Below are 13,290 nucleotides of genomic sequence, written 5' to 3' on the forward strand. Positions count from 1 at the left end.
CAATGTATGGACAATGTTAGCTGAGTTTGGTGTATCGTCCTAATATTGATCTCTGAGTCACAGGGATGTAAATCATATATATGTACTTTTACTTTTACAATGTGTTTATCTAATATACATATTTATGATTCAGTGAGTAATTAAGATTCAGTGTAAAATTATTCCAAATTGCTCTGCAAGACTTCTTTTGCTTTGGGGTTTAACTATAATTCCACAATGACATTTTGTAATTATAAATACTTGTGATGCCCACAAATCAGCCAACAGACAGTGAGACGTTAATATAAAAGTGTCTGGTTATTCTAATATACCACTATTTCAGAGGGTTTGGAAAGAGTTATCTTACCCAGGACAATGTAGAGGAATTCATCAGTGGAGTGAGCATCTTTCTCCGTTTCTCAGTCTGACTAGTGTGGGGTGTAACATGCAGTTTAGAATTATGGTGTGTGTTGTCTAAATGCAAACAAATTGTCTAATCGGTTGACAGATGTTCTAGCATTTCATCTATGGAAACAAAAGGAATTGAGTTTGGTGGTTTAGCCTGGATAAGTAGCAGACATTTGTTGACATAAAAAAAAAAAAAGCACTGAATAATGTTAAGGAGATACTGTTGCATAGAGATCTAAAATAGGAGAAGTAGAAGTCTTGCAAATTAGGACTGAAGTTCAGTGGCAGAGAGTTATGTACTGTGCCTGTCCATGCTATGCCTGACGCTGGCAGTATTTAGTGCTCCTTCATTTTAATAAATGTAAAAACGGTGAGATTGGAAATAGTTGGGTCAGGGATTTTAAGGTGTTGAAATACATGCACATGCACCCCTGCAGTTGTAATGCAATTCCTTGAAGTATTGATTTCTGGAGGCATTGCTTTTATGCATAATGTCACAAAAGTACCCATGAGTATATGATATTGTGGATGGTTCTTCTCTCAGTCCCATGAAAAGCCAGGGCAGTATAGTTCAAAATAACTCTGCGAAATTGCCTTCTTGACTAATGTTGCTTTCATAAATATCATCGGGGGGGAAATTGATTTTTTTTCTTTTTTGTGCCTTTTGTCGCCCTCTTTGCTAAATGTACTATATTGGTGAGATTAATTCAAAAAGAGTGTAATTATTAATGGCTAGCTAGTGGCTTTTTGTCTCTGATTTTTAGGATTAATCATATCTTTGATTTCTCAAAGTTCTAAGAAATAGAATAAATAATTTGTGAAGTGCCTGGTTATGGAAAAGGCATTTTTCAAAAGAATAAATAGTTGCGGATGAAAGTGAAAGGATTAACTTGAAAATGTCAATTTCACATACAAATTGGAAGGACTGACCATAAATTAATCTGAAGTGATAATGGCTTGGCTTGTCTAACCAGCCTACAGGAACTATATTAATTAATTACTTAAGTATCTATACAAAAAGCATGTGAGTGCCAGGGTAAGGGTGCAATTGTGAGATTGAAACTGTGTTGAATAAAGAAAAGGAGGACTTGTGGCACCTTAGAGACTAACAAATTTATTCGAGCATAAGCTTTTGTGAGCTACAGCTCACTTCATGAAAGCTTATGCTCAAATAAATTTGTTAGTCTCTAAGGTGCCACAAGTCCTCCTTTCCTTTTTGTGGATACAGACTAACACGGCTGCTACTCTGTGTTGAATAACTATCTTCAAACTGAAGGTCCTTATCCTGCTAAAGTTTAGCATTTTTTTACTTAAGTCACATTAGTAGTCTCATTGACTTTAGTGAGACGATTCACATGTTTAAAATTAAGTAAATACATTACGCATTGGCAGGATTCCACCTTAAAAATTCTGCCACTTATCCATTTGACTCCTGTATCACAGAGAGATTGAAGCAGCTGACATTCAAGTCTGAATGTCAGAGTCTCTTCCCATGCTGAGAACCCCAGTAGAAATTAATATTGTAGAGCTACAGACTGTCTTAGGAGAAGCATAGATAGTGGTCGGTTTTCTTTCACTTAAAGAAAAAGATGAGTGAGATGTTTTTAGAGGCAACTGTAAAGGTTGGGGCAAAACCATTATTTTTTAGGCTGGCCATGTGAAAATATTCCTCCTTCCAATTTCTATGAGTCAAGCATTTGTAATTCCCCTCTATGCTGGATTTATCAGCACGACTGATCTTCTGCTTGCACCTTGTTCAGAATGCAGCTGCACATTTCCTCATGGATTTGAGCTACCATGATTATATTCATCTCGCTTTGCGTTCTTTGCATTGGTTGCGTATTAATGGTGAATTCAGTTTAAATTAGCCTTTAATTTGGTTTTTAAAAGTTCTGAATAGGACTGGCCCTGGTTGTATTCAAGACCTCCTCCTTGAGCCCTCACCAGATGGGTTTTTGCACTCACATACCACCTTGTGCTTAAGGGATTCTGCCATTGCCTCTGAAAGTCAGTAAGCAGTGGAGCTTTGGATGTGGTAGCCCCTATCATGTGGAATGCCATCCCTCCTGAAATCTGTTTCATTTCTTTTCTCTCCACCTTTGTTTCAGAGGTGTTATATTTTTTAAATTACTATCACAATTGCAGTTCAGTTGTTCTGTTCCTATTGTTTTTTCTTTACCCATGTTGTTTGTAATTTTATAGAGGTTGACATGTTCTTTTTATTAGTTAATGGGAAATAGCTTTTATGATACTTGTTCAGAACCCTGAGCACTTATGAGTGGGAGAGGTGCTTTTTAAATAGATTATTTTGTATCATTGCTATTGTGTTTTAGAATAGGAAAGTGAACATGAATTCGTCTATTAAACTCATATTAGGTTTTTGAGACTGCATTATTTAATTAAAATTCGTAGACAAAAAAAAACCCCGTCGCCCCACAATAAATTTCCACACACCTCTAGGAAATCAGGATTGATTTCCCAAACACTCCTGTCAGCTCATAACTTCCTGAATTCACTGAAATTATCTGTAATACAAACAAAATCCTAGGATTTTAGATTACAATGGATTTTTTTTAACATTCTAGATAACTTTAAATGTTGTCATATCTGATTTCTATCCCAAATAATTCAAGCATGCTAAATTGAAAGTCTAGTGCCTGGTGAAATTAAAAATGAAAAGCAAAATCCTACTATAAGACTCAGATCCTAAGTTTAACCTGTTCCTCTGTCAATAATAGCTTACAATATTAGCTGGCATTTTAAAATAATTGTCTTTTCTTTTTTTTCTCTTATTCTTTAAATAAACAGGTGTCCCTGTAATGCCTGGTTTTATTCTGAATATAGTGCTCTCCTCCGGAACAGTAGAGAACAGATGTGTTCACAGTAGACAATTTGTTAAGAATTGGCAAAGCAGCCCATAAAAAAAGATTGAAACATCAGCCACAATTTTGAATAAAAAATGAACTGACACACTTTTAAGGACAGAAAAAGTTAGGTTGATTTTTTTCCTTGTTTTGGTGTTGTTTTTTCTTCTCCCACATTATCCATTTGGTGGTCTTACCCAGAACTGTAAGTTGAAGTGCCAAAATTCTGCAAAAAAAGGCTACACTTGCAGTATTATCAGACACATTGAAAGCAGGAAATAGTCAAAAAAGTATTGATGAAAGAACTTGTTCTTGCATGATTTCCAGCACTCTCTGAACGACCAAAAAGTTTTCGATAACTGTTTGGGTAAGAAGCCACATTTTTCTTCCTTTATCTGAACTAATCTTTTGATTAGACCATCAGTAAAAATTACTTCTATATTCCAACAAACACACTGTTTATTCTCCCCTGGTGGTCTGCAAAGTATTTTTTTCCTATAAAACTGAATTAATTACTGTATGGTGAATAGGGGCTCTCTTTTTTTCTTTTCCTTTTCTTTTAAAACACAAAAAAGATACTAACACTGTTTCGAACATATTGTTTCTAAAAGAGAGATCTAAACAATTCCCAAAGGTCAAGCTTTAGGGGAAGGAGATTAATGGTCCATTTATATCACAATGCATTTTATTAAATCTTCCACAGAAATTGGCCTTGTTAATGAGAAAAGTACTTAACTAGTCTAATCAGAAATTATATAAACAAACACAAAAATAAAAAGAATTAACTAGCACTCTGTGTGCCTGTGTTCTAGTACTCAATTAAAATGAATGAAAACAATTTTCATGCAATGCATCTGAATGACATACCAATGCTGTTAAAAGAACAAAATCATCATCATTTTAATATATATTTAAAAGTTACCTTTTATTTAATAACACTCAATATTATTAAAACGGAAGCAATTTTTAAAGATACCCATTTTCATAGTAGTTCAATGCTAGCAGCACTCTGCTGTTTGAGGTGGGTTCAGAAATGAGGGGTTCAGGGTGCAGGAAGGGGCTCAGGGATTCACAGTGCAGGAGGAGGATCTGGGCTGGGGCGGGGGGCTGGGGTGTGGGGGATGTGAGGGCTCTGGCTGGGGGTGCACACTCTGGGGTGGGGCTGAGAGGTTTGGGGTGTAGGAGGGTGCTCAGGGCTGGGACTGAGAGAGGTTTGGACAGTGGGAGGGGAATCAGGGCTGAGACAGGGGGTTGGCACGGCGGGTGAGGGCTCTGGCTGAGGGTGCAGGCTCTGGGGTGGGACTGGGGATTAGGGGTTTGGGTGAAGGAGGATGCTCTGGGCTGGGACCAAGGGGTTCGTAGAGTGGGAGGGGGATCAAAGCTGGGGCAGAGGATTTGGGGCATGGGATGGGGTCAGAGGTGCAAGCTCCAGGCAGCACTTACCTCAGGCAACTCCCAGAAGCAGCGGCATGTCCCCTGTCTGGCTCCTATGTGAAGGCACAGGCAGGCGGTTCTGTGTGCTGCCACATCTGCAGGCGCTGCCCCTTCAGCTCCCATTGGCTGCAGTTCCCAGCCAATGGGAGCTGCAGAGCCGGAGCTTGGGGCCAGGGCAGCATGCGGAGCCCCCTGGATGTTCCTGCGAGTAGGAGCTGGAGGGGGAACATGCCACTGCTTCTGGGAGCTGCGCAGAGTCATGGCAGACAGGGAGCCTGCCTTAGCCCCGCTGCACCACCAACCAGACTTTTAATGGCCTGGTCAGCAGTGCTGACTGGAGCGGCCAGGGTCCCTTTTCAACCAGGTGTTCTGATCGAAAACCAGACACCTGGGAACCCTAACTCCTCTCAGGCACGTTGAGCATGTACTACCAGGTACCTTTGGCCTGGACACCACAGAAAGAAACATCAGAAATATGATTTAACTAGATCACAACTTTTTTAAATAACACACCTGGAAACTATGTTGCAATAACTCATCTAGAACAGGTCATCCCTTCTATCTGTTCCACCAGGTAGGGGAAGAGAGTATTGTCTCCACACTGTACCAACTTTAGGAGCCACAGTCCCATTCCCCACCATCTTTAGGAGATGCCTTCTCCTAACCCACTTCCAAATTTGTTTCATCAGGGAACCAGTCCACTTGTTGCATGATTACTTGCACTGGGTACCTGCAAACAGGAATCACCAGCAATTAGTCTTTTATTTATTTCTGAGAATATATATATATTCAGAAATAATAAAATAAACAATAAATAATAAATAAAATAAATAATAATAAAATATTATTTAGAATAATAGCAGGTTCTAGCATATTTGAGTACTGTTCATCAGAGTTAGTTTTAGAACAAATTCCTGTAGTAAAAACAGAAAGTGGGAGACAGTTTGGAAAAATGGAAATGAATGTTGAAGGTACCCAAACTACCTTATACCCTGAGAAAATCAGAATCTCAAAAATACCTTTTTCCCCACCTTAAAATAGTATTTAATTTTTCAATTACAAAAACTACACGAATCTACTCTTGATTGCACAGTGGTTGTGCTAACTCTAATTTTTTTATTGTCAAATACAGTCCACAGGAAAGACAAAAAAATCTAATTTTCAAATTCTGTATTACAATTTTTGATAGAAATGCAGTGGCCATTCAAAGTGTGAGCCATAGGGTTTAATCTTCTTAAAGATCTCGTGAAATATCCCTGACACGGCAGTAACATCTTTAACAAAATAGTTGAAAAGGGAACAAAAATGAATATGGGAGATTGGAATCACTAAGGGGCGGTACAGGAGTACAGAATTAGCCTGTGAAATACTCTTAACTGCTATTTGTAGACCCAAACATCTTTATACTTGAGCTAACTAGTCAAGTTGCAGCGTGGACTCCCCACTAAGGTTAATCTCAACCAGCTAAGTAGACGTAGTAGTTGGTAATCTGCATCTACATTAAAATAAAGATACCGGTAATAGGTAGTGTGAGAGAGCTTTCCCTTCACCCCCTCCCCTGGTTCTTGTCACGCAGACAGAAAGCAGAAGACCAGAAGTCCGAAGTGCAGGTAATGTGATGTTTATCGGGGTTAGTTCCAAACAAGCATATCCGTAGCTCTACACACCGCAGAGTCTGTTTCCCTGTGTTTTGTTCCTAGCAGAGCATTCACTCCATTTACCCCTTCCCAGCTCTGACGCCACAGAGCCTTGCCTGTGTCCCGGTTCCCCATTCCCCCCTCCCCATTTCCATTTCCCACCTCCTCCTTCTTGGCAGGCCAAAATATACCTGCAATTCATGCCCACGGTCCCACCCCTTTCATATCCCATGGGAGAGGTGAGGAGTGAGGTTGTGCTAAGGTCAGGAACAGGCATTTCTTTGGTCTTTTAGTGATTTATACCTTCCCAGCCCCAATCCCCCCTACTGATTGGTTGCTTGACCTTTCCTTAAGATAGAGGTTTAGACAATCTTAAAGTGTGGTCAGACACTCCTACCGTGCCCTGTAACAATTTAACTGCTCTATCCCTTATCTGTTCCCATTGTACTAACAAACCCATCTGACAGAGGCAGAAGCAACACACACATTGTCTTTGTTCACACATATTAGTGCAAGATATAAGATCAAAAGGTCAAACCCAATATTCTATCTCAGGCTGACAAACAAGCCTATATACTAACAGGTAGGTCAGAGTTAGTTAGTGAACACGCTAGCTAAACTATCCTTCCTCCGTCCCTCAACCACCTAATTCTAGTTATACCCTAAAAAGGTATGCTTCACTACACATTTTCATACTTTCTAATGTTTGAGTTTCTATAAATTTATTCACACTGATACGGTCTTTCCAACATTTACCTCGCTTTATTAAAGTGTTTTATCTGGGAATCTGAACCTGGTGGGAGGAATAAACTATTTTTTTATATTCATCATGGGTGATACATACCCATATTCTCCTGCAAAGAGTCTGCACAAGGCCCTATCTACCAGTTAATCCTTGTTTTCAGGCTTTAATATGTGGTGCATAGGCGTCTGAGCAAGCTCTCTCCATTGGTGTAAATTTCATCCTTTGTTAGTCATAAATAGTGCAGACTGAATGTACTGCCACTTCCTACTTCAGGCTACCAAATTATTTCTTATGAAGATCAACACCCCAATCTTCATAAAGATCAATAATAAAGGTAAATGTCCACACAATTTTGTATGGAGAGAAGGGTAGAGAAACCCGTGATTTCTGCTATTAGTGATCGAACCTCAAAAGGTTTCAAATTTGAGTTTGGTTTGGTTAAGCATCCAGAAGTTTGGATTCTTATCTGAAACTTACTTGCATAATCCAAAACTCTACAATCTCTTATCAGCATAGTAAAACACAATTTGATGCAGCAAACCTTTTGCAAATTGTTGTTGTTGGAGACAGCAGCATATAGCAAATTATCAAGAGCAAAACCCTAATAAAATATAGAATACCTATAATATGTAATGCAATTTAGAAGTAGGCACATACTATACATGATTGACATCCTTTAAAATGGTACTAATAAAAAGTCCATAATCTTGTAAATTCCAAACATCAGGAACATGATTGTTCTGCAGTCATTTTGCCTTGCTTTTTGGCTTGAAGCTACACTGAGTGTTTCTGAATTATATCCAGGCTCTTCATCAGGACAAATGTCTAGTGTTGAAACATCTAGAAGCATTACCTGGTAAAATTACTACAATAATAATAATCATCATAATTAATAACGTTGCATAACAATACTGGGTAAAACTTCAAAGGAATGTGTTAACCAAGAAATATCAAAATCAGAGTTAAGTATTGTCATAAATATAAAGGGAAGGGTAACAACATTCCTATATACAGTACTGTAAAATCCCTCTGGCCAGAGGTACAAAATCCTTTTACCTGTAAAGGGTTAAGAAGCTCAGGCAACTTGGCTGGCACCTGACCAAAAGGACCAATAAGGGGACAAAATACTTTCAAATTTGTGGGGGAGGGAGGAAAGGTTTTGGTCTATCTGTTCTGTGTGCTTGCAGACACAGATCAAGGAAGCAAGCAATCCAACTCCATTAGAATTCGTAAGTACTAGCAAGGGAATGCATTAGCTTATTTTTGTTTTGGCTTGTGATTTTTCTCTGTGCTGAGAGGAAGGTGTATTCTTGGTTTTCTTTTTGTAACTTTAAAGTTTGGCCCAGAGGGAAATCTTCTCTGTTTTTGAATCTGATTGCCCTGTAATATTATCTTCCATTCTAATTTTACAGAGGTGCTTCTTTTACCTTTTTTCTTTATAATGAAGTTCTATTTCTTTTAGAATATGATTGGGGTTTTTTTTAGTGTCCTAAAAAAACCCAAGGTTGGTCTGTGCTCATCTTGTTTATTCTCAAGCCTCCCCAGGAAAGGGGTGTGGCAGCTTGGGAGGATATTAGGGAGGAGTAGGAACTCCAAGTGATCTTTTCCCTGAGTTTGTCTAAATCACTTGGTGGTGGCCGCAGTACCTAATCCAAGACACAGAGGAGAATTTGTGCCTTGGGGAGTTTTTCACCTAAGCTGGTAGAAATAAGCTTAGGAGGTCTCTCATGCAGGTCCCAACGTCCCCTAGAGTTCAGAGTGGGGAGGGAACCCTGACAAGTATTGTGTCCCAAATATTTCTGATTAATGACTAGTCACTATAAATTTAGTCTGTAATATCCTGCACTGGAGTTAAAGGTCTCCTGTGAACAGCATTCATCTCCACATGTAAAACTGACCTAAATAGCTTCTTTGGGCTATCAGTGAAAGTACAAGTAATTCTTGCTTTTTCCCACAGGAGCAGTCTGCTCTCCAATTGTACAACAATAACCACTTGCCAGCACTGGAGAGTTCAGATTAGCATCTGTTTGTGAAGTTCAAAATTGGAGTGATTTTACAAACAACAAGATTCTGTAGTTGAACATGCTTTTGTATCTATTAGGTGCTTTGTACTACTATTAGGGTTGCTATATATACAAAGAACAGGAGTACTTGTGGCACCTTAGAGACTAACCAATTTATTTGAGCATAAGCTTTCGTGAGCTACAGCTCACTTCAAATTATTCCTTTTCTTTTTGCGAATACAGACTAACACAGCTGCTATTCTGAAACCTATATATACAAAGGGGTTTCATTTTGAACAATCCGTCTGCAGCTATGGGAATTTTGAATCGTGCTAATTATTTAGTATCTGGCTGGTTTTCACATTTTTGAGCACTGCTATTTTGGTGAAAAGTTTGTTTGGCGCTAAATGTAATTAAAATGTTCCTGAAGTATCCATTTATAGTTTTCTTCTACAGGATAAATTTTGGTAGCTGGGCAAACTGTAGTAATATTGATATTTTTAAAAGCTTTGTTTACTTAAAATTATTTATATTTGCTAACATACATAAAACATTTCATATTGTGAACATGAGTTTTATAGTTTCATAGGATTTGTGCTTTGTTTCTTTGCTTTTATAATACTTTATGAAAATTTAAAGTATTTATAGTACAGATACTTAACACTGAGTGGCCAATTCACCAATTATCCAGTTTTGGTTATCTGCTTTTCAGTGTTTTAGATACTTCTAAGCCAAAAAGGTACATTAATTTAACTTGACCTTACATAATGCTATTTGATTCAGGGAGCGATCTTGACCCGTGTTCATTCTATGACATGTAGTGTAGCTTTATTACAGCATTGCAGTAGTGCTAATAGTAGTTGTGAATGTAAAAATAATGTTTTAAAATAATCATCCATTACCTATGTTATGTTAGATGAATCTGAACCAAAGCTGTTGCTCTCAGGACCCCTGAACTATGGGTTAGGCCTGAGGAGAGCAGAATCAAAATTGCCCTATCTTTACACTAGCTCAAGTCCAGATCTTGAATCTGAATATCTATTATCACTGGAGTTTTTAAAAACCACATCTTGATCCCAATTTTGTAGCTTGAATCTATTCAGTAATGCCTTAGATTGTTCAAAGCAAAAGGATTTTTTTAAAGACTTCACTGTTTTTCCTCTTTATTTTCCCCCCTTTTCTCTGAGGTGTGATGATGAAATTAGACTAGAAGTTCCATTTTATTTCATGGTTTCATACAGGGAAAAAATAGATGTAACCTGAGTATTATTGCTTAAAATTCTCATCAGTGAAGACTGCACACAGAAGAATTCAGGATTTACATATTCATAGAACCTTGTCTGCACTGGCTCCTAGTGTTTATTTCACTTTTGTGAAATATAAGTGTATCAATTAGTTTGTTTATAGCAACACACTGTATGCAGAAATTGTTGCACACTCATTAGAGTCACTAATCTGTAAAATCTTTGAAAATGTTTGTATAAAGGAGAACTGGAAAGTCTTACTTAGCAAGGAAAATATATCAAGCGGGAGTTCACTATGCAAGAAATTCATACTCACTACATCAAATATTCAAAACCATACTTTAATTAAGCCAAATTAAAAATAATTCAGAAAAATGTATAGAAAGAACCACAAAATCAAATTAACCTCACCTAACATTGTGGCCAAATATGGGGCACATGGGAACTGAAAAATCAAATGGTTTAGTCCTTTCACATCTTTTTCTAGATGCTTCATTTGAATTAAAAAATGTTTGTGTTTTTGAATAATGTATCGGGGTTTGACTTTTTTTTTCCATGGGGCTCTTTAAAGTAAGCAGAGTGCATTTCTGCTCATTAAAAATGATAGAAGAACCAACTTCTCAGCACTAATTTTATAATTCCTTTAGGAACTGATACTAAAGATACTTATAAATCTGTTATAATTTAAACTATTTAAGCAGAGGGGTTTTGTAATTCTGCCTTTTCCAGGTTTCCTTCAACCACTGCATTTCATCCCAGTGAACTTACAATTAGAGGATCTCTGTCCCCAGAAGGCATTACATCACAGAATGTAGAAGTGCTACACCAATAAAGAGGAGTGAATTTACAAATGTAGCAACCACAATCTATTTTGCTTCATGGGTGACAGCGAATGTTACAATATTGATCTTTTATCCTTGACTCCATATCCAATATATAATTTTCAGTCTCCCAAAGCTTTCTTGAGTGTCCCAATGTTTTACATGATGTCTACACATCCTGTGGCAATGAGCCTCCCAGCATGGGTTGGCATATCAGGGCTAGCGGGTATCATTCTAGCACTCTAAAAATAGCTGTGTAAAAAGCACTTTGATGTTGCCGCTTGGGCTGGAGTTTGGGTTCTGAAGCTCCCCGATCCTCCCTAGGCTTCAGAACCCTGCGTTCCAACCTGAACTGCAACTTCAAAGCTCTGTGTCACACAGCTGTTTTTAGAACACTAGTATAAATCTTACTTGTCTGAGCCTGTCAACCCAGGCTGGGAGGCTCAGTGCTGCAGTTTGTGTAGACATACTCACGATATGCAAGGCCCGAGTCATGGAATGCTTTGAAGATAAGGACTGAGACCTTGAACGTGATTTGAAATTCTATGGGAAGCCAGCATATAGAATCATAGAAGATTAGGGTTGGAAGAGACATCAGGAGGTCATCTAGTCTATCCCCCTGCTCAAAGCGGGACCAACTCCAACTAAACATCCCAGCCAGGGTTTTGTCAAAATGGGCCTTAAAAACCTCTAAGGATGGAGATTCCACCACCTCCCTAGGTAACCCATTCCAGTGCTTCACCACCCTCCTAGTGAAATAGTGTTTCCTAATATCCAACCTAGACCTCTCCCACTGCAACTTGAGACCATTGCTCCTTGTTCTGTCATCTGCCACCACTGAGAACTGTCTAGCTCCATCCTCTTTGGAACCCCCTTCAAGTAGTTGAAGGCTGCTATCAAATCCCCACTCACTCTTCTCTTCTGCAGACTAAATAAGCCCAGTTCCCTCAGCTTCCCCTCATAAGTCATGTGCCCCAGCCCCCTAATAATTTTCGTTGTCCTCCGCTGAACTCTCTCCAATTTGTCCACATCCTTTCTGTAATCCAACACCGGACTCAATACTATGGATGTGGCCTCTCCAGCGCCGAACAGAGGGAAACAATCACGTCCCTTGATCTGCTGACAATGCTCCTAATAATTCAGCCCAATATGCCATTAGCCTTCTTGGCAACAAGGGCACACTGCTGACTGATATCCAGGTTCTCATCCACTGTAATCACCAGGTCTTTTTCTGCTGAACTGCCACTTAGCCGGTCAGTCCCAGCCTGTAGCAGTGCATAGGGTTCTTCCGTCCTAAGTGCTGGACTCTGCACTTGTCCTTGAATAACCTCATCAGATTTCTTTTGGCCCAATCCTCCAATTTTTCCAAGTAATTCTGGATCCTATCCCTGCCCTTCAGCATATCTACCTCTCCCCTCTGCTTTGTGTCATCCACAAACTTGCTGAGGGTGCAATCAATCCCATCATCCATATCATTAATGAAGATATTGAACAAAACCGGCCCCAGAACTGACCCCTGGGGCACTCTGCTTGATACCAGCTGCCAACTAGACATCAAACTGTTGATCACTACCCATTGAGCCTGACGATCTAGCCAGCTTTCTATCCACCTTATAGTCCATTCATCCAATCCATACTACTTTAACTTGCTGGCAAGTATACTGTGGAAGACTGTATCAAAAACTTTGCTAAAGTCAAAGAATATCACGTCCACCACTTTCCCCATATCCACAGAGCCAGTTATCTCATTATAGAAATCAATCAGGTTGGTCAGGCATGACTTGCTCTTGGTGAATCCTGAGGTTCACTGGACTGAGGTGAGGCTGGCCCATCTGTAGTTTGCCAGATTCTCCTTCTTCCTTTTTTTAAAATATGGGCACTATATTTGCCTTTTTCCAATAGTCCAGGACCTCCCACGATCGCCACAAGTTTTCAAAGACAATGGCCAGTGGCTCTGCAATCACATCAGCCAACTCCCTCAACATGCTCAGATGCATTGCATCTGGCCCCATGGACTTGTACATGTCCAGATTTTCTAAATAGTCCTTACCATGTTCTTTCACCACTGAGGAACGCTCACCTCCTCCCCATAGTGTGCTGCTCATTGCAACAGTCTCGGAGCTGGCCTCTCTGTGAAGACAGAGGCAAAAAATGC

The 13,290-nt window shown here is 39.2% G+C and overlaps 1 protein-coding gene across 2 annotated transcripts in view; it reads left to right on the top strand.

The window, feature by feature from the left end:
* Positions 1-13,290, top strand: part of IL1RAPL1 (interleukin 1 receptor accessory protein like 1) — a 1,122,430-nt gene that overhangs the window by 861,229 nt on the left and 247,911 nt on the right. The window lies entirely within an intron of this gene.

The sequence above is a fragment of the Lepidochelys kempii genome, chromosome 1 (assembly GCF_965140285.1).
Source record: "Lepidochelys kempii isolate rLepKem1 chromosome 1, rLepKem1.hap1, whole genome shotgun sequence".
In the NCBI taxonomy this organism is placed as follows: domain Eukaryota; kingdom Metazoa; phylum Chordata; order Testudines; family Cheloniidae; genus Lepidochelys; species Lepidochelys kempii.